Source organism: Vigna angularis, chromosome 7, assembly GCF_016808095.1.
Source record: "Vigna angularis cultivar LongXiaoDou No.4 chromosome 7, ASM1680809v1, whole genome shotgun sequence".
Taxonomy (NCBI): domain Eukaryota; kingdom Viridiplantae; phylum Streptophyta; class Magnoliopsida; order Fabales; family Fabaceae; genus Vigna; species Vigna angularis.
Window position 1 is genome coordinate 23,773,554 of NC_068976.1, and position 24,242 is coordinate 23,797,795.

At 29.9% G+C, this 24,242-nt stretch overlaps 1 pseudogene; it reads right to left on the reverse strand.

Moving 5' to 3' along the window:
• Window positions 1-19,881: 19,881 nt before the first annotated feature.
• On the reverse strand, window positions 19,882-21,625 carry LOC108336561 (thaumatin-like protein 1; annotated as a pseudogene).
• Window positions 21,626-24,242: the final 2,617 nt, after the last annotated feature.

Here is a 24,242-nt window from a genome sequence, read left to right on the forward strand (position 1 = left end):
TCTTTTATAATCTATCTTGATGGAAAATAACGTTCGTCCAACTTCAATAGAGTTTTCTCTCTACCTTGCTCGGTCATTGACTGGCATTCGATTTTCTTGATGCTAAACCCAAATAAGCTAATTTTTCATAAGCGTTCGGTTTCTTCATATGAATTCTTCTAAGCAATATTCTTTGAATGTCTTGAAGTGTCTACATCCATTGGTTCCAGCCTAGAGCCTTAGTACTTGGCATGGTCTTTTCGGTGTTCGGTTGGAGCTCTCAAGAGTCAGTTCATCTAATTGGCTCACTTTGTAATTAACGTTCGTTCCACTCATTTATTTTGATATTTGATTGTACTCGGTTTCTTTTTCAAACCGATAATAAACTCTTAGTCTAAATCTATTCTGGAACTGGAGACCTCTCGGTCTCGCTCCAAGTGTTCGGTCTTGTTCTGAATCAGTGTTGAACGTTCGGTATTAGGTACCCTTACAGATCTATGTGAAAAATGGTTAAGTGAGATGAATACTAATCAAAGATAAGAGAATATGATATGGATTGAAATGTTTTGGATTATGGACGAGCGTTCCGGGGAGGAACGACTCATGGATGAATATTGGAATTGGTAAAGTATGAATGTGGGCATGCTAAGCTGACGGTTCATCCTGATGTTCCGTGAGTACTCATCCTCACGTAGAGGAGGGTAGGTCATGTGTGGGAACGGCAGGAGGTCCTAGTCCTTATGGTTAATTTGGACAGATAGGACTAACCTCGGGTGGCAGCTGTTGAGAGTATCCCAGTTACTACATCACCCGGGTACACGAACGCTTGTAGCTACACAGGTTTCATACAGTCCGGACAATGAGTCTAGTATTAGAATTTATGTGAAAAGTATGATGAAATATATCTTGTATGTTTGACGTTTAATACCTATTTTGGTCCCTCTTTTCGTAGGGTCTGTTCAAAGTGGTCCTCCTTTTTTTCAAAAGTTCACTAACATCCTACTTCTCGCAAAAACGATGCACGTTAGTCCTTTTTGGTTACGGCGTTAAAAAGACTAACGGCACAGCTGCCCAGCTGGCACAAAACTGATGAGTTGTACAGTTTTGGTTGAGGTGGCACTGTGACTTTATTATATGTGTTAAAATAAAATAATTTAAAATGATTTAAAATAATTTAAAATGAATCATTGTCTTCCATCTTGTATTCTGAATCACTATTGTCCAAAGCAATAATATGTGCTTTATCCTCAGTATCCACTTCAACTTCTTCCTCATTGTCCACTTCCACTTCCTCCTCACTATCCACTTCCACTTCTTCCTCAGTGTGCAGTTCTACTTCTTTCTCATTGTGCAGTTCTACTTCTTCCTCACTGTGCACTTTTACTTCTTCCTCACTGTGCAGTTCTACTTCTTCCTCACTGTGCAGTTCTACTTCTTCCTCACTATGCACTTCTACTTCTTCCTCCACTCCACCCAGTTCCTCTGTGTCAACCTGCACTCCATCATCTCTCTCCAAGTCACCACCACAGTGAAGAGGACCTTCCTCAACCTCCTGTTGCACTTCAACAGGAGCTTCTACACCAACCTCAACACCACTACCCTCTCCACTCTTTGCAGGCCCTTAGCAAAGGTAAAGAATTTCATCCTCATTTTCTACAACCACTGCTTCGCTCACTTTATGTACAACATACAAGTTGACTTTCCCCAACAATTTTCCCACATTCATCTTGTTCAAAGCTCCTTTATTGTCATATAGCTTATACAAAACATGTTCAATATTATAATATAACTCATGTACTTCCATGTAACCCAAATCTTTAAGTGAACCTACTACTCCAAAATAGCTCCATGTATCGGGGTCAATGTCCCAATAACATATCTCCCCACCTATATAATTAAAGGGCACTTCCTTTATCAAGGTCCCACCGTGGTGGACCACTACCTCAAACCTATCGTTAGACATCCCTACACTGCAAATGGAAAAGGGGGATCACTCATTAACTTAAATTAACACACCATGGGACCAATTTTAACACCCAACGCTAGTACTTTTTCCATAAACCCCCGACCACACCACAAATATAATCATATTTTATACACAACAAATATGGAATCCACCCATTAAAGACAAAACAAATACAGAATCCACCCATTAAAGACAACAACATAAGTAAGAACAGTAATGCGATCACTAACCTCACTAGCACTGACGAACGAACCACACTCTTGGACGAACCACGAACTTGATTTCACCAAAAATCAAAATTTGCACTCTTGGAAAGGTGATTGTTGAACCCTAAATCGCCCCGAAATCGCGAGGAGATTTTACCCCAAATGTAATTAATCCTAAAATTATTTTTAACCCTATCTTTTAAATTAATTTAAATCATTTTAAATTATTTTAAATCATTTTAAATTATTTTATTTTAACACATATAATAAAGTCATAGTGCCACCTCAACCAAAACTGTACAACTCATCAGTTTTGTGCCAGCTGGACAGCTGTGCCGTTAGTCTTTTTAACGCCGTAACCAAAAAAGACTAACGTGCATCGTTTTTGCAAAAAGTAGGATGTTAGTGAACTTTTGAAAAAAAGGAGGACCACTTTGAACAGACCCTACGTAAAGAGGGACCAAAATAGGTATTAAACCTATGTTTGATTGTGTGAAATGTATGTTTATACATGAATTAAATTACATACGCTTACCCTGTGTTTCCTGTCTTGTCATGTTATGTACGTCCGTCTTTTGTCATTGCAATGATCATCCGTGTGGATGTGAGCAGAAGGAGACGTACTGTTGGAAGATACGCTGGAGGAAGAAAACCTAGTTGAGGTTGAAGTGAAGACCGAACCGTAGGACGTTCGGTCAGTAGTTTAGTTTAAATGTAAGGTGGTCATTCGATCACCTTCCCTTTTGATTTTAGTATGACCGTTCGGTATCTTCTTTTGTAAACCGTTCGGTCAGAAGTGTACCTTTGTACAGTTTTACTTTTTCGTTTTGCTTTGTAAGGCCGTTCGGCCATAACTGTACGCTCTTCTTAGTGTAAGACTGATCTGTATATTATTAAATGTAATTATTCTATTATATAGTTTAGACTGTATTGTTGAGATGTTACAAATAAATTTTCAACTTATAAATATGTTTCTAATAATATATTTGAACACGAAATTTAAATTTTTCTTTTAATATTAATATATTTTAATTTTTAAATTTTAAAATAATGGATATAATCTTTTTTAATTTAATGACGTTAAATTTATTTTAGGTGTTGAATAACACTCTTGATTTACATTTAAGTTTAAATGTATATAAATTGATCAGACATTAATATAAAATATCGTTTAATACAAAATACTATAATACAATTATATTAAAAAATTATCTATTTAATTTTAAAATTTAAAGACTAAACCATATATTGTGTGATAGAAATAAATTATATATATTAAATGTGTGTGGTGGGAACTTCTAAGACTACTTGATTCGAGATTATTTTGACTTTTTCTCATGTGTTGTAACTTAAAACGACAAAATTACACATATGTTATTAGTTAATTTCACATTTAAACTAATATGTAAATTGTAACACAAGAAGACACTACATAATTTCTAAAAGATGTACATAATTCTTAAAAGATCTTGTGAAACTTTTACAATCATCATCAACCTAACATAAAAAAAATTATTACTTAGTTATGATAGAGGAATATAACATTCTATTTTTTTTAAATCAAAATACTTGATTAAGCGATTTTTTACTTAAATTAAAACAATTATAAATTAAAGTATAAAGAATTAATATAAGACTTATGATATGAAAAATGAGCTGGAATCCATCTAGTTCATCATAGATTCGAGTCAGGCTGATTAAAAAAAATTTTAAAATTTCGATAAGAGTTAATTTTGAATTTGACCCATTAAGAATTCAACTCATTTGGGTTAAACTTGTGAAGTTAGGTTGACTAACCAACGCACCTAATTATTAATTTATATTTCAAAACACTATTTTTTTATTGTATTATAAAAGGGGATGAAAGGAAAATGTTTCAAAAAGAGCAAAATATTATGGATTTATCTATTCAAGACTTTAATCTTATGAATGAACAAGTAATACAAAAATTATCAATATTAAATACTTATTTATTTTGTTTTTTGTGCTTCATTTTAGATTTTATTTATAGTTTAAGATGATTTTAAATTGTATTGTATTTTTTTTTTTAATTTCCTATAAAGTTTAATATCATTTTGGACTTAAATTTATTTAGATTTGAATTAGAAATAAATTGTTACTTTTTTGAAACTGAAAAAAAAATTATAATTAAGTGAGTCATTAAAAGAATCCGTTTAACCCATCAATCCACTAGATCAAGTTCAATTTTTTTTTTAATTTGAATTGGATTGGTTTAACAAGTGACTAATCCACAATCTAAAATTGTTGCTTGAATTTAAATCTAATTCCAACTGTGATTAAATATTAAAAACAAACGTACATGCTTGAATTTAAAAAGACTATATTTTGAGAAGTTATGATTCATGCAGACATAATTTAGAACACAATTTGAAATGGTATGTGGTGAACAATTATTTGAAAATTTTGAAAACACCGGGTAGTATTTAAGGGAGGGTTGACTTGGAAAAAAATTTCTGTATGGTACTGTAATAAGAAGTCATTAGTTGTTCTACCAGAATTAGGAATGGTTCCAATTCAGCTAGGGCCTCTTGTTCTGTTCGGAATATGAATGGCTGCGATTTTCCCCAGTAACCTCTTTTGGCACCTTATCTTTTTTCTCCCTCATGTAGGGATTCCATGGTGCAATGGGAGTGAAATCAGCTGGGTTTCTGTTCGTCCCACAGAACCTTTCAGAGATATTGTTGTTCAGGGACACTAGAGCTGCACGAATACCACCACAGTGTTGTGTTGGAGTTTCTTCTTCTTGATCAAGCCAGCCACATGCAGAAGGGCCATTCAAGTTCCCACCAAAGATTGCTGCGGCATGTGATTTTTCCATCTTAGTCTTTGAACATTCATCAGGATCAATGCCTTCTGCGGCAACATTCAAGTCAATGGATATTCCAAGACCAATGTTTCCATTTAGCATATATTCGTCAGTATGGTGACCGCAATGTGGAAGGTTCAGATCAAAATCCATTCCCTTCATCTGCTTAATCTGTGGGTCAGGCTCAGGTTCTACATTTACCGTATTAATCTGAGATATTTGCAACAAGGCGTCTAAAGCCTCCAGTTCATTGTGCTCCCTCGTGGCCTCATTAATTTCCTGCAAGAAGATGGTAACAACTTTCATTTCTTTGGCACTGATGTGCTCTGTAATGAAAATCTCTTAAGTAACAATAGCATATTCCTTTTCATCTGATAAAATAAACTTCTAAACTTGCCATAGAGATTCATAAAGAGCATTACAATGGGTAAACTATTTTCTATCCTGATAAGGTTTCTAATAACAGAGTAAATGAATTAATACTTAAATAGAAGTAACAGCAAACATATAATAGGAGCCTCTTTAAGAAGATTAATTACGCATCAAAATATAATTTTATTTGAAAAATATGACATAATAGTGTCAAAAGAAAAATATGTTATATATGATAAAGAAAGGCAAGAGAATTGTCTAATGTCTCAAGTCATTTTGAATCTAAAATAAAATCTCTTCTTTATAAACCAAATGATGTAGAAAAACTATCGTCTACGTTTCAAAGAAACAAATGCATATGATAATATCATTCGTAGTTCAGTTATTTAAAATTCTGTTTTACATTTAAATTGATTTAGTTTTTTATTCGATGAATCTAGGTTATTGCTCTAGGGACAAAAGATGTTAAAGTTTAACTTAGGTAACCATCCAAGTTTCACGCATGGTGGTGTGGAAAGTGTTTTTGCTTCTACAAATTTATTTGAATTGTTGTAGACTATCTGTACAATTTGTGAATAAGGAACATTATTTCACTTTCAAGAAAATCTTATTAACAATTTCGTATCAAAACTTCCTAACAAGAGGTTGAACCAGAAAATTATGAGTGAGTTGACTAATACACCAGGATTCTTAAATCAAACACTAGGTAGAGAGTAAGTGATTGAAATACCATTCAGAAAAATGATTGCCCAACAAAGTATGCACAACCTGCAATTTCTAAATTTAATGGAGATTGTGATCACTAAGCAAAGTTTATGGAGAATTTCCTTCGATCAAAGGATTAACATTTGGTGGAACATAAAGTGAATGTCATCCCAGATAAAGCTACATCAGAGACGAAAATCAAAGTAATGGAGGAGTAGAAACTTAAGGATTTAAAGATAAAAAACTATCTCTATCAAGTAATAGATAGAGAAATTCTGGACATCATTCTCAATTATGAAACATAAAAAAATATATGGGATTCTATGAAGTAGAAGTTCCAAGGTTCAACACGAGTCAAACGTGCTCAATTACAAGCCTTGCGCAAGGAGTTTGAAATGTTGCAGATGGAGGAGGGAGAATATGTGAATTCTTCTTTTGCTATGGTTAAAGATTACCAAAAGTATACAAGTTGTTGGAGAAATAATGCAAGAGAATGACATAACTACAAAATCTTGCGATCTATGATAGTCTAATTCAATTATGTGGTGTTCTCAATTGAAGAATCAAATAACTTAGATACTATGACAATAGACGAACTATAAAGTAGTCTATTGGTTCATGAACAAAGAATGATACTTCTAACAACTGGAGAATAAGTTATGCAAAGCCTAATAAATGAGAAAGGTGGAAGAGGAAAAGGATAAGGAAGAATTAGAGGTTGATTTTGAGGTAGAGGAAGAGGACAAGCATTCGACAAGGTTGAAGTTGAATGCTTCAAGTGCCAGAAGTTTGGACATTTTCAATATGAATGTCCCTTGTAGGAAAAGAAGGCACACTATGTTGAAATAGAGGATAAAGAGTAACAAGAGGAAGAGGTCTTGTTGATGACCTTAGTACAATGTCAAGAAGGAAAGAAAGATGAATGGTTCTTAGGCTTAGAATGCAGCAACCACATGAGTGGTAACAAAGAGTGGTTTTCAACACTAGGCACAAAGTAAAACTGGGAAAATATAACCACATAGTTGTGATGGGGAAAGGAAGTGTTTAGATGATGGTGAATGGAATTATACATGTATACTATGTTCCATAAGTCAAGAATAGCCTATTGAGCATAGGGCATCTATAGGAAAAGGGTTTAAGCATCACAATTCAAAACAATAAATGAAATATTGTTCACTCAGAGAAAAGGCTAATTATGGAGGTACATATGAGTGCAAACAGGATGTTTGCCCTGACAATAATCGTGAAAAGTAAATCAAGCACTTGTTTTCAAACAAATGAAGAACACAACTCCTAACTCTTGCATAATAGACTAGGGCATTTAAGCTATGATGGCTTAAAAAATCTTGTCACTAAGCAAATGGTGACAGGATTGTCAACAATAACAAACCTAAGGAACTTTGTACACATTCGCTGGCTGGAAACCAACATAGAAATTCAATATTAAAAAATGAATGTGAAGAGCATCTAAACGACTACAAGTGGTTCATACAAATTTGTGTAAATCCATTCAGCCAACATTTAGCAGTAATAAGAGATATATCTTAAGTTTTATTGATGTTTGTCACGAAAAACTTGGGTGTATTTCTTAAGAGAAAAATCTAGAACTCTTTCTTTCTTTAAAGATTTCAAAACTTTTATGGAAAAGGAAGCAGGAGAAAGCATCATCTGCTTAAGAACGGATAGGAAAGGTGAATTTTCCTAAAAAATATTTGAAAATTTCTGTAAAAGTGAATGGATAAGGAGACAACTAACTGTTGCCTATACTTCCCAATAGAATGGGGTTGCTGAAAGAAATAATTGAAGCATTATGAACATGATTCGTTCAATGTTGATTAGAAGCATGGAATAAAAGTCATATGACAATGGTGCAGGATCAAACCCCTAAAGAAGCATTGAATAGAGTGAATCCATTTATAAGCTATTTTTGGGTCTTTAGTTGTTTATCTCATGTTTACACACCAAATCAGTAAATAATCCAGTTAGATGACAAAAGTAAGACATGTGTTTTATTTAGAGTCAATGATGAGTCTAAATCATATAAACTATTTGATCCTATCAACAACAAAATTATCAATAAAGATGTCAATTTTAAGGAATATGGGAGTTGAAACTGGGAGCATAATAAAGCAACAGAATAGCACAACATTATTGAAAAAGATGAGCACAAAGAAAGCACTAAAAATAAATTTGAAGAAAAAATAGAAAATGAGGAGCAATAAGATACAGATTCACACAATGTCGGAATAGATTGTTGAAATGAATCTCAAACTATATTACCTGATATTCAAATTGAAGGAAGGGCAATAAGGCATAGAAGAAAACCTATATGAATGACAAATTATGAAACATGAGAAAGTGTTGTGATTTTAATTGAGACCAATCTAGTAACAGTTGAAGAAGACCTTAAAAGTAAGAAATGGAGAGATGTAGTGGTGAAAGAGATGGAAGGAATAGAAAAAAATCAAACATGGAAGTTGATTGATGCCCCAATAGAAGTAAAACCTATTAGAGTGAAATGGGAACTCAAGAAAACTTAAAGAAAATAGAGAAATTTATAAGTGTAAAGCAAGATTAGTAGCAAAAGGCTATGAGAACCACTATGGAGTGGATTGTACAAAAGTGTTTGCACCAGTTGCCAAACTAGACACCATTTAATCATACTCTGAGTGGCTGCTCATAATGGCTAGATCATATTTCAATTAGATGTCAAAAGTGCATTTTTACATGGAGAGCTCAAGGAAGAAATTTATGTACAACAATTAGTTGCATTTATCAAGAAAGGGGAACAAGAGAAAGTATACAAACTGAAAAAGGCATTTTATGGGCTCAAACAAGCACAAAGGGCGTGGTACAACAAAATAGAAACTTACTTTATAAAAAATGGTTTTGATAGATGTTTTTATGAACATACATTGTTTACAAAATCAACAAAGGGAGGTAAAATTTTAATTGTGAGTCTATATGTGGATGATTTAATTTACACTAGAAATGGTAAAGATATGTGTAATGATCTTAAAAATTCCATGATGTTAGAATTTGACATGACTAACTTAGGGAAGATGGGGTATTTCCTTGGGATTGAAAATTTGCAGAATGAACATGGAATTTTCATGTGTCAGAGAAAGCATGCTAATGAAGTTTGGCATGTTGGAATGTAATGTAGTGAAAAATCCAATTGTTTCAGAAACCAAACAGTCCATAAATGATGTAGGGACTAAAGTATATGTCACTTTGTTCAAGCAAGTAGTTGAAAGTCAAATGTATTTAATCGCAACCAGACCAAATTTGATGTATGGAGTTATTTTGATTAACATATTTATGGCCCAGTCTACAGAGACACACTAGTCTATAGCTAAACAAATCCTAAGATATTTGAAAGGAACTATAGAATTGAGAATTTTCTACAAAAAGGAAGAACATAAAATTGATGACTTATACAAATAGTGATTTTGCTAGAGACATAGATGACACGAAGAGTACATCAAGTTTTGTATTCTCTCTAAGAACTGAAGTAGTTTCATGGTCTTCCAAGAAGATACCAATAATAACTCTTTCTACAATAGAATCAAAGTATATAGTTGTTACATCAAGTGCATGTCAATACATATGGATTAAGAGAATATTGGAGACTATTGGGTTTAACAAATTGAATCATATTCGAGTTTCATGTGATAGTAGTTCAGTCATTAAATCATTTGAAAATACAATTTTTCATGGTAGAAGCAAGCATATTGATGTTAGATTCCATTTCTTAAGAGATCTTATAAGAGAAGGAAGAATCAAGTTGGACTATTGCAATACTCAAAATCAAGTAACTGATATAATGATAAAGTTTAGAATTATGTTGGACATGATTGAAACATTTGAAGCAAACTAGATTCTTTTCTAAGCATTTAGTTGAAGGAAGAGATTATTAGTAGTTAAGTTATTTAAAATTTTGTTTTACATTTAAATTGCTTTAATTTTCTGATTCTAGAAGTCTAGGTCATGTTGATTGTTTCTATAAAGATAAAGGATTTAAAGTTTAACTCATAATGTTTAGGTAATCATTCAAGTTTAACTTATAGTGTGGACAGTGTTTTTGTTTTTACAGATTTCTTTAAATTGTTCTAGTTTATTTTTAAAACTTGTGAATAAAAAGTATAAGTTCATTTTTAAGAAAATCTTATTTACCTGCTAAGCTAAGAAATGTAAGGTAACTGCTGAGTTAACAAATATAAGGTAAGTGACTTGAGATATAATAGAGAAAAAAAAAAAGTTTGTTTGTATAGGATTTAAGTATAGTACTGACATTATCATGAACGTGGAATTAATCTCATATATTATACCTTGAGAAAAAAGGGACTTTTGTGTTACTTACTTCAGTAGGAACTCCTTCTTCTTCTGTAGAAAAAGCACTTGTTAAAGGAGATCTGCGTTCTCCAGTAGAATTAGTTTCACCTCCTGAGCCTTCTTGAACAGGCCTTAGCAAAGTTTGTGGTGAACTATTTGAAGAAAGATGCAGTCTCTCTTCCAATCCTTCGTCATTTGATATTTCATTTCCAACCCTTTGGATCAAATCAGTTAATGGTGCATCTTCTTCTTCATCTACAACTAACTTCCTCTTTCTTCCTTTCCGACCATTTTCTTCCAACTTCTTTGCTGCTCCTTCACCAACCACCTTATCCATGACAGTTTTTGGTCTCTGTGAGTCTGCAGACTTGTTGGAAGGATCTTGAAGTGCTGGTCTTCCTCTTCTGATATGCTCAGCCACTGGTTCACCATCTTCTCTAAGTATTTCCCTAAGTAAGCGCATCCTTTTAAATTTCTTGGAAGACTTCTTTTTATGAAGATCCTGAATTTCATCTTCATTTTCTCCATTCTTGTCACTATTCCCTGCACGAAAATTATCTGCAGGAGCTGGCTCTTAAAATATAAAAAGAATCACTTTTATTCAAGTGATGATTTTGAAGTTACCTGTTATTTCATTAATTGAAACCTCATCATCGTTCATTTCCTCTTCATGTATTGACATACGATCACTTTCACTGTCATCACTATCGCCAGTCAAGTCAATGAGTTTGTTAATATCAATCTTTTTTCTTGCAGGAACACTCTTACATGTCAGGGTTTCTTGAGTTCCCTCACAGCATGTCCTTTGGTCACTTTGACCGTCCATGTTAAACTCATTTTCTCCAAGACATACATTACAACTCCATGATCGAAATCTTCGGACAACTAATGGAGGAAGTGATGGTCGTGTCTCAGATCCATTTACTGGAAACGCTAGACATAGGTTCAAATCTTTTTGGCGCATTTCAGCAACGTAGCCCCTGCATTTGTAATAAAGAAGTGTTACAAAATCTGAACCTGGCATGAGAATCGTAGTTGTTCTTGTACAAAAAAATCATAACCCCCTGTCCAAGGCATTCTTAATCTAATAGCTACAAATGTTTTGGTGGAATTTTGTCCACAAAGACTACCCCGTTTAAACATTTTGGAAATTCAAAATACTGCATGAAATTATCTCTAAAGATTTATTGAACATACTTCTGCCATATCTCTGTGCTTTAAAAATATAACTATTGTGTTTTTCAGGTCCAAAATAAATTTATATTTCAACTATATCTACTCATTTCTTCATGAACTTCAAAATGCTATAATTTTATGTCTTCAAATTCTCCAATATATATGTACATATAGATCAATTAGGCCTAAAATAATTTAAAGAGAAATTCTTATTTTCTTTTTATTTTTTGAGATAAATTAGTTACTTATTTAAACTATTAAATTTGAAGGATACTAATCTTAAAGAAAGAATTAATATACTTTTCTTAAGTCGTTTTAGAAGCAATTTTATTCCTTAGATTTATAAAATATAGCATGAAAATAAAAACAGCAAGAGTTATGAGTTCAATTCTTCTAATAACATTTGATATATACAAGATTGATTTGAAAAATTTAAAAGATAGAGTGAAAGAAGTTATGAATTCAATTTTTTTTCATTAACAATTAACATTTATCAATAAAAAAAATACATTTATCTAATAAGTTTTGATCTTCCACAACCAAACGTTTATGAAAAAAGCAAGGAGTTACCGTAAAGAGAAATGGTTACACGATGGACTTTCTTCTTTATTCATTTTAGAGGTACAGGCAGAATTGATATAGAGTTTCTTAGGTTCCATGAGCTTGATGACAATTAGGTGTTCCTCCTGAAGACTACAAGCAAACCAGTGTTATAAATTAAATTGAAATTGTGAAATAGAAATATTAAAAAGAATAAAGAGTTCTTAAAAACAAGTTAGGTTATCCTGACTAAACAATCCATGCAAAGTTTATTTGTATACAAGACACAATGATATAAACCTAATATAATTAAAAGGGATATTTCAGTCAAAATCAAGTCAAATTTAAGCTATTATGTATATCACCTATATTCATCATTGAGTGGGGAAAACAATAGATATTGAATTGAAGATGAAATTTCTAGATTTATCTCGAAAGTGATGAGAAATCACTTAATTACGTAGCTGATGAGGCAGTAGATGAATAGAGAAGAGTTCACCGAAGAAGATATGATTATTCTCTCTCGATTGTTAGGGTTTTTTTTAATAGAATCAGCTCATTGAAAGAGAGTAAGAAGGAGAAGCTGTAATGGCATGGTTGCGTGCTACTGTTAAATAAGGTCTTCTTAAATTTTATATTTTCTTCTTCTTCATAACATGTAATTAAAATTATAATACTACTAATTATACTTCGTGAAAATTAAATTATTGAAATTAATTCTATGTATGAATTATTGTTATTATGTTTTTTACTATTGTCATAATAGAATTGTGGCTGGACAACAAAATAACATTAAAAGATTTATAAAATTGTCACTAATATGTTTTACGAAAAAATATTGTGAAAACCATATATAAATATTAATATATAAAATTATAATTTTGTAGTTCAGGAATTGATTATATTAACATCTTACATTCATCATAAATAAGACCATCTATAATTGAGTATATTATTCAAACTTTTAAAACATTCTTCTTATGCTAAAAGTAGTAAAGAGTATTTTAAAATTAAATAAGTTATAATTGTTATTATAAAATTATGATATAAGATAAATGTTAATATTATATATATATTTTATTTAACTCAACAAGAATGGTCTGTGCTCTTGGGTATCTTCATGTTAATGAAAAATCAAACATTTGTGTATTCATAAATTTTTAAGTCTTTATAATTTCATTAAATTACAAGTAGTGGTTGGTGGAGCTTATATATGGGTAAGGGAGTCTTAGTCCTTCCAATTTCTCTCTCTCTCTATATATATATATAAGTAAAATTATTTTTTTAATTTTAATATATTTCATGTATTTTATACTTTCCAAATTGTTGTCCATTAAAAAAATTTCTTAAAATATTTTTTGAAGATCTACTTTGGTCATATAGACTAATATTAAGTGATGAAAAAAAGAAAGAAAAAAGCAAATAAAGAAGTTTAAAGGGTTTTTAATCTCAAACTTCTCCTGCGTTGAGAAAATAGTATAACGTATGAAGAAACTTTAGAAGGAAAAAGTTTCCCTTATCAATGGCATTACGCCGATATGAAAAGGATTAAAATCATCACAGGTTAACCCTAATTATCATATAAGGGGTTTTTTTTCGACGGTTTTATTCTCATCTTACATAGAAAGTGGTGTGAAAGAATATGATTTTTAAGACTTTTTCATGATTAATATTGAAAGTGAGACATTTTAATGATAGTTCTTTAGAGTTGACATAGGAAATGAGATTTTTTATACGACATTTAAAACCAACATCAAATATTTAACCCTAATATTTTACCATTATTATTATTATTATTATTTATTTTAAAATATTTTTTTCATTCAAATTATTTTAATTTAGAAAATTAGTAATTGAAAAGTTAATGAGTAAAATTGATAAGATAATTGTTTTAATTTAAAAATTTTAGCACTTAATAAAGGGTAAAACTAAAAGACTAAATACATACAAGGGAAATCTCCTTTATATAATAACAATAATAACTAGGGAAAATACATACAGATAGCGTATGCTTATTTAATTATTTTATGATAATAAAAATAATAAAATTATTATTATTATTTATTTTAATTATAAAATTAAATAAATACTTTAGATAACTTTATTGTAAATATTTTTTATTTATTGTAGATAGTTTTATCATTAAAAAAGGATTGAATTTTAAAAAAGCTTAAATTTTTAAAAAAGTTATTTAAAGAGTAAAATTAATAAAATAATTATTTTAAATTAATTTTTTTTAAAAGAATAAAATTAAAAAATAAATATGGACACTAAAAAGGAGAATTTCTATATATATATATATATATATATATATATATATATATATATATATATATATATATATATATATATATATATATATATAGATACAAATATAGATAAAAAAATAATTATAAAAATAAATATGAATAATTTTTTTAATTTTATTGTAAATAATTTTTATTTATTTTATAAGTAATTTGTTTATTATAAATAGTTATTTTAGTTAAAAAATTGTTAAACTAAAAAAATACTCAAATTGAAATGTGTACAAGAAGAAAATAAGTATCCTTTATATAATTGTATAGTTTATCATTATTATTATTTATTTTAAAATATATTTTTCACTAGTTAAGGTTTCGAATCCGTCAACGGATAACCATTTAACGTTCCATTAAATTTACATAAAAAAGCAGTTAAAGGTTGGCACAAAAGGAAGGAAGTTTTATAACAATTAAAATCATTACTTTTTGTGAGAATAAAATTTAAAATTTACATATTTGACAAAGCATAAATATATTTAACTCTAGTTTAAATATTTACAGTTTACGAAAATATATTTAAATTATTTATTGTTTATAATTAAAATTTAACTTTAGCAACTACCTTTTATAGACTTGTATAAAAGAAAATCTCAGTATGCATATATAGATTATTAAAATAAATTACTTTCATCAAAAGCAAAAAATAAAAAAATCTACCTAACTCTTTCCCAGTTATTTTCTACTTGTGATATTCAAAATTGATAATATGATAGCAAACTACAGGTGTCTACCTAGAAAGATTATACAAGTAATAATCACCTTAATTTCTTAGCCTACTAATTTAAAATGAAGGAAACTTAACTTAAAGGTCAAGAACAATTAGGTTTTTAATTAATTCTGCTATATATAATTCACATTTTCATTCATTTTTTTCATCCTTCATTACCAAAACATATCCCATTTTTAATAATTTTCTATTGAAGATGAATTTGAAGATAAAGACATCATTAATAATTCCAGCCAAGGTAGCCATGTTTCTTTTCATCTCCTTAGAGGTCACAGCAACTTATTTGAAAGAAGGTGAGTTCTATTCTCATGTCATGAGCCTTTTAAAGCAAGTGAGGTTATTAATAAATAAGTTAAATAATTAAAAATATATAATAAATTTATTTTGGTTATAAACTTTGTATAATATCTATATAATTTGTTTTAGTATATATAATTCTTCTTTTAAATTTTGAACACAAAGATGGAAATTTTGTGTACGGAATATATGATTCAACCTTTTCTTATACTTTAAATTTTATGTCTTTATCTCTCTTTTTTTTCATCCTCATATGCGATCAATCACATTAATATTTTTGTTTCAACCAAGCTCCGAATTTACCACTTAAACTTGTAAACATTTCTCAATTTCATCATTGAAATTAACAAAACGAAAAAATAATTCCTTAAGTTATATATCATTAATAAGTTTAGTCATTAAAATGACAAACTGATCACTGAAATGGATAAAAATAACGAGATAATTCGAAAAAGTATAAACTATCCATCAATTTTTAGTTTTTAGATTGAAAATAATAAGTTAAATTTTCTCTAATATTAAAAGTTTAGATGCACATAAATCCTTTCTAATTCACTAATTAAATATATATATATATATTAGAAAAATAATTATACAATTGATTTTTTTAATTACTACTTTGAAAAATAATTATATCATTTCCGAAACATTATCAATCATTTTATTTATTTCAGAATAAATTTAAATATACTAAACAATAAAGTTGATTGATGAAGAACAATACCAAAAATAGTCAACAATTCATTAATTTCAAAGACCTACAATTTTTATTACTAATTCCATTCTTTATTCTTTTATTTGTCCCTCTTCGCGAAATGAAATGATCATTTTCTTTGCATGAAAAGTTTGTCTGATTATCGTATCTAATAAATATTTATATTCTTCTTATATCTATTATTTTATATTCAATTTTTTTATTAGAAAATTAACTTAAGCAAATATAAAGTTGTGAAATCTTATGATTTGGTTATGTAAGATTAACTCATGTTTAAAGTTTATCTCTTAATTTTGTTAGGTTTATTGTACTATATACTATTGAATTACTTACAAATATTATAAATATATAATTTTACACTAAAAATGTATATGTATTGTATAAAGTTGAATTAAACTAAAATTTCACTTATTAAAAATTTTCTTTATAAATTCAAAATATTATTATTTTAGTGAATATATCAATTTAAAATTTATCACCCAAAAAGTGTCAAAATATCATTTGTTTAACCTTAATATATATGGTTCATGTATTTATTGTAAATATGTTTGCAGATAAGATTATTGGAGCCGCAAATAAAGTGGGTGATGCCAAATTAGTCATTATTGGTCGTCGTGGTGATAGTGGAACTGCATTACAAGGTTCTGATCATAGTTTACCCAGTCGTGGCTATTTTAGTCCTAGTTTTTATAGTCACGACTTATCTCATTCTAGGCATCTTGGTTGTGACTTACCTAGTCCTAGCTTCGTTGGTCGTGGTGGTGGTAGTGGAACTGCATTACAAGACTCTGGTCAGAGTTTATGTAGTCGTGGCTATTTTAGTCATAGTTTTCCTAGTCGTGACTTACCTTGTCCTCACCATCTTGGTCGTGACTTACCTCGTCCTCACCATCTTGGTCGTGACTTACCTAGTCTTGGCTTCCTTGGTCGTGGTGGTGGTAGGGAAACTGCATTACAAAACTCTGGTCATAATTTACTTAATCGTGGCTATTATAGTTCTAGTTTTCCCAATCGTGATTTATCTTGTCCTACTCATCTTAGTCATGACTTATTTAGTCCTAACTTTCCTAATCGTGATTTTTCTGATTATAACTTACCCAATGTTGACTTTCCTAGATATGATTTCTCCAATCATGACTAATTTGCGTTTTCTAACCCAAGCTTTCTTAGAAGTGATTATCCTCGTAACTTTCCTGGTCAAGGCTTATAAGCCCAAAAGTCTTGTTGCTATAGACTTTGTTACGAGAATAAAAAGGGTTGATTATGATAGGAATAATCACACACTTATGTAATAATGGACTTCTATCACCTTAATAAACAAATATTTTATCAATAGATATATCTCTTCTTTTGGAAGAAGCTTGTGTTTTCTCCCACCTTTCTTACTACTACAGATATTTCTCAAGTAGAATTGTCGGTGTTCAAATATTGGTGGTTCATGATAATGGCAATCATTGTGTTATTATGGAACTCTCAGATTTTTAGACACAAATATGACTAAGTGTGTCCTACCACCGTGGGAAATAGAGGAAAAGTTGCAGTTGGGCTTGGGCATGAGGCTCAATGGTGTTCGGCCCATTATATAATTTTTGTAATGGATTGTAATATTGAGAGGTGTATCAATTACTAAGACGCATGTTTTATAGTATTTTATTGGATGATTAAAGAAAAAGTGTTCAATAATCAAGTCTCCAAAAATGGATAACACCAATGTTTCCAAAAGTCTATAGACAAAGAATCAATTTGTTTGGCCATTTGTTTTTTGAAAAGTGAGTTTAAGAAAACATTTACTTTATACACACACAAAAATGCTTCAAACTTTAACCATCCAAAGCATATTCTAATCTAAATAAATAACATTGATATATTGTCATCATAACTTTTACCTACAAGTTTGAAAATCATAAATAAGAAAAAAAAATATTTTTACAAGAAAATAAATCATAAATTAAAACATTAATAATATTTCAACATCTTCATCCAACAAGGATAAGAATTAAAAAGAAAAATATTACTATTCAATGAAATTACGATGTTAAAATAGTATAGACAAGAAAAATTAATTTATCATAAACTAAAATGCACTTTATCGTTAAATGAAAATATTGTTATTTATTTTTGTATTAATTATAGTGATAAAAATACATCTTAGTATATTAGAGAAATGGTACAATGTGATACTTAATTAATTAATGTTTCAAATACATTTTACCTAGGTAAATTTATCATGTTCATAATATTAATAAATTAAAAAGAAAATTAGCTTATTAATTTAAAATTTTATAACACCTAATAAAATATAAAAATATAAAAGTTTAGATTCATATATGTATTCTAAAATCAAGTTCACACACAACATTTAATTTCTATCAGAAACCAAATTATATTGCATTTAATCTCCAATCAATTTCTAAAACTATTCGCATGAATTCAAAACATTGTTTTACAAACGTTCCAATTTAACCATTCCATACCCATTTCTCATAATTAACTTATAAAAATAGAATATTACTCATATAACAAACTTTTCTATTGTATAACTTTTGGACGATATTTAACCCCTTAAACCTCTCTCAAGATTTCTCTACAAGCTTGTTCAAAATCATTATTTATTTTGATATGACATTACATCATTTAGGTCCTTCATAAGTACTTTGTCCCAATTATCTAATTTCCTAAAATCTTAATCAACACTTCATGATATTCAATTAAAGTTCTACTATTCTCTTTTGTAATGAAATTTCCTTTGCTTCTTGATAAAGTAAAGATAATGAGTAAATGAAAATACTTTTTTCAATTTCTGACTCTAAAGACATCAACAACCATTTTTTTTACTTTTTTTTTACTTTGCTTCAGCATACCATTTTGTATATCCCTTATTGTAAGCTTCACCTTCTTGCATATGGAGGCCAATTTTTTCTCTTTTTCTACGTTCATCCCATTATCTATCCCATTATTTATGACAGTATATTATATTCATTCTAAAGATAACTTTCACACTAACTAGCATGTGTTCTTTCTACCATACCTCTATTGATATAAGAGCTTCCACATTATTCTGATAATATAATATAATATAATATAATATAATATAATATAATATAATATATATATATATATATATATATATATATATATATATATATATATATATATTAGTGCTGTTAAAATGGGTTGTAACCCTTGAGCTAACTCGGCTCACTACGGATTTGAACCGGATTGGATTTGAAAAAAATGTAGTTTTTTTATGCATGTTAGTTTTTAACCTGGCTCACTTAGAATCTGGCTTACCAGGTTGAACCCGTGGTGAGCCAGGTTGGCTCACCAACCCACCTAATTTAATTTAATTATTTATTATTTTGTGTTTCAATATTATTAGTTAACATTTTTTTATTATATTGTACATGGTGATAAAGAATAAGACGTTTCAAAGAGAAAAATATTATAGATTTATCTAGGGTTAAATATGTTTTTCGTCGCTTAAGTATCACACGATTTTGGTTTTAGTCTCTACTCGAAACTTTGATGGTTTTTAGTCCTCATAGTTTTGAAACTCTTACTATTAGTCCTTAAAATTGGACGGTGTTAACTTTTAGTAAATGTGGCAAACGGCGAGGCCGCGTTTTATGCTAGCTGCCCTCTTCACTCTTTGCCACGATGGTTTTCTTTTTATTCATGAGATTAAGTGATTGGCACGTGTTGTTAATTGAAATCAGATTAACAATTAGGGTTCTTAATGGGGCAAAATCACAAAAGGTCGTGCTCGCGAGGCCCTTGTCGTCGTTGCCATGTCGGCTAACCACGAAGTAGCCAATTCAGATTGTTCCACCGATGAACCTGTCCCCGTCACACTCCCAGACCCATAATTCGTTCCCTTTGGACTCGAATCTGCTGAAGAATTCAAACTGCAAAACAACAAAACAAATCTCAATCACCATTCATTTTGCTCTTACATGAATTCAAATCAACAAGTAAGAAGCATAAAACTAAGGACTAAATGAAACTAAGGTTGTTTTTGTTACTTTCTTTACCTAGGAGAAGAGGGGGAAAATATTATTGTGTAGTCGGCGCCGGAACACGTGAACGTGCTAGTGGCATCATCGTACGCGTAACTATAGGCTTTGGCACATACAGACTTGAAAATTTCAGAGTAAATAGAAGGCTTGCAAGTCGAAGGGTTACCAAACGCGTCGTTGCAGCAATACTCCGGTTTCCCAAACTCGTCGCACGCGCTCTGACACGCGTCTTCGCCCTCCACCCTCAGTTTCGATGGGTAACTCCGATTGAGATCCTCGCTGCACCCTGTGGTGGCGCAGGACCCCGACCCGCCTCTCGCCGCCACCATCATCGGCAGATTATAGTCGTCGACGAGGCTCACGTCGTAGTAGTCCATGGAAGCGGTACCGAGAGTGAACTCGGCGAGATTCGCCGGCTGGGAGGCTCCGGCGCCGTTGCAGTTGACCTCTCCGGAACCGTAGTCGGTAGTGGCGCATGTCCCGCTGCCGGAATTGTCAAATTGGCAACCAATTCTGCCCAGAATCTACAGGACCAACCGGTCGAAGCCTGAAAGCTTCTGGAACCCCTTTGGCGAGTTCAAAGCCCGTGCTTGCGAGTTCCGGCGTGCCTAAAATCCCTGGTTGCACCGTGTAATCGCACTTGTTCACGAAAGTAAAGGTTCCCCTGAAACCCCTGCATTTGAAAACACGACGACATAGTTTGGTTATTCTTATGATTCTCCAACACCCATTTTGTTAATTTGATAAAAGAAATTAAATTTGCCTCTGAAGACGAGAAAGAGTGTGATGTCCAAGAGCCCTTGAGAAGGGTGTAGGGTATATGAGATGAAAGAAATTAAATCTACCTCCTGAGCTTTCTTTGCCCCCAAGTGCATTGACGAAGAAGAACCCAACTTCTTAAAATCTCATTTATAAGAGATGATGATGTGCGCTTCAACCAAATGCACACTTTACATACTTAATCTCATTTCAAAACTTAAACAACCAACGTGGCAAAGAGTGAAGAGGGCAGCTAGCATAAAACGTGGTCTCGTCGTTTGCCACATCTACTAAAAGTTAACGCCGACCAATTTTAAGGACTAATAGTAAGAGTTTCAAAACTATAAGGACTAAAAACCATCAAAGTTTTTGAGTAGGGACTAAAACCAAAATCGTGTGATAGTTAAGGGACGAAAAACATATTTAACCCATTTATCTATTCAACACTCTACTGTTATAAATAGACAAGTGATACAAAAATTATCAATATTAAAAACTTATTTATTCGCCTTTTGTACATGTTTTTAGATTACGCTTGGATTGTATGATACTTTTTTTATTTATTTTGAATTATCTTTGGAGTTTAACATCATTTTAGTATGACGTTTATTTAGATTTGAATTAAAAAATTGTAATTTTATTTTTAAAAAAACTTATAATTAAATGAGTCAGTGAGTCAACCCGTTTAACCCACCAACCCATGGTAGGTCGAGCCAGGTTTGAGTTTTTCCAGCTCGCTAATAAGTGAACCAGGTTGGGTTGACTCACTAAATGTTCAACCCGTAGTGGATCGGATCGGATCGAACCGGGTTATCCATTTTGACAACTCTACTATATATATATATATATATATATATATATATATATATATATATATATATATATATAACTAAATATTTAAATATAATATAAAATGTAATATATACAAATACTCTAACCTATTATATAACTGTATCTATCCGCTATAATTAGTTCTTAATAATGGCAGTAATTAATATTTTCATCGTATTAAATAAGATACTAAAAACACCTTCTTTTTCTTTTTTAATGACAAAAAAATAAATAAATAAACTACATAGTTGTAATGTTACACGAATTATAAGCATATTTAACAAATTGTAAACATATTTAACCCAAAGACAAAATGTAAATTATTCATTCACTAAAATATAAAATGTGTAAAATAATTTAAATTATAACTAAACATAATTATTTAAAAAGGTAAATTCAAATTATATAAATTTTAATAACGGCCTTCGAAAAAGTATATACTAAAGTGTTTATTTCCTTTCAAGTAAGACTTTAAGACAAAACTAAGCATAATTTACATCACCCGACAAATACTTCAACTACAAATCAAAGCAAGCAATTAGGGGTTATTATTATACTGTTGTTCTAATTAGCATATCATTTAGTGTATATGACCATCTTTGATTAAAAAACCATCGGATTTTATGGGCAGTTTCATGAATGTCAAAAGGTATATATATATATATATATATATATATATATATATATATATATATATATATATATATATATATATATATATATATATATATATATATATATATATATATATATATTCTTGTCTCTCTTCCCTCTCCTTCTCTAACCTCCCTAGCGATTAAATATGAAAGCTTAATGTATTTTATTATTATGAATTTATTAAAATTATTAACATCTTTATATTTTAATTAAATTTTCATGAATAGTCTTAAGATAAAAAATGAAACATAAGTAATTAAATGTAAATATTTTTAAAATAAATAAAATATTACGTAAAAAAAAGTTTACTGAAGTATTCTTTAATAATATGAATAGCTATTATCAAGGTGTCTGGAAATCATATTCTTAGCTATGGATGACATTGAGGGGATGGGTAAACCAATATAATAAGATCGTTTTCTTATATAAAATTTGAATAATATATATAGATTGGTGGGTTACAATTATTTTAACAATTTTGATAATTTCTTTTATAAAAATAAATTTGCTCTTAACTCTTCAAATTGTGAAAAAATTTCATAGTTGTCCCTCCTTCTGCTATATATATGGTTAATATTTTTCACTAATTTTATGGTCACCAAACATATTTGATCTGCAGATGGGTTTGAATATGGCAAAACTAATCTTGGGCCTGTTCGTCATACTCTTAATCTCCTCAGAGGTGGCACCCAGGAATTTGATAGAAGGTGAACTTCCTATCATTTTGTTAATTTTTTTCTGTAGTATTTTAAAGAATAAATGTATATTTTTAAAAAAGTAATTAAATATTTAAATTTACAATACATTTATTGAAATATATTATTAGTGTAGATTTATTATAAACATTTTATGACTTTTTATTGACTTAAATATTCTTGCCCTGCAATTATACTTTATTCCTACAAGTTTTGACCATTTGTAGCCATATTTTATTTTAACTTTAATTAAGTGTTAAATTATTCTAGATTTAGTTCATTTTAAATGAATTTTTATTAAGTTTTTATCACGATTAATATTTAAAAGTATTATATTTTTTAATTAAGTTAAAATTACATGTGGTGTATTTATGTTAACATGTTAGATAATATAATTATTATGTTTTCTGATATTTTTTATGTCATTATTTATTATATTTGTATTTATTCTTGAATAATTGTTTTTAGTTTATGTAATATATAGTTTTTGAGATTTTGAATATATAGAGCTAAGTATGAAAAGATCTATAGAGGTAATTGAAAGTTATTGATGAGTTAACGTGTGTGCAGGTGAGGTTGGAAAAAAGGTAAAGGAAATGGGTGATGCGAAAAACCTTGAAGGTGTTAGTGTTAGTATCCCAAAAGTTGGTGGTGGTTATGATTCTGGGCAAGTAGCTGGTGGTTACAAAGGAGACAATTGCTTTATTTGCTGTTACCGGATAGACATAATTTATTGCGAGGCTTGCTGTTACAGTGTGTAAGAGACATGGTTTACAAAGATGTCTCCCCAATCTATCTTCACCTTAGAATCATCACAAAAACAAAAAATTATTATTTAGTGAAGTTTTTCTTTTTATTTTGGAACATGTTATCATATTTATATTAGGGAAGTTTTTTCGTAATAAACTCTTTTATCAGTGACTATTATTTTTATTATTTTTATAGAAGTTTAAAACCTTTTTTATTTATAATTATTCAGATATATTCATAATTTATTAATTTAATAAAATCTGCTTTTTAAGATAAGAAATAAATAAATTATATAAAATTATAAAATGCATAAAAATAATTCAAAATTAATTTTTTTATAATTTAAGATAAAATACATTCATTCATTGCCAATTAAAATGTAAATA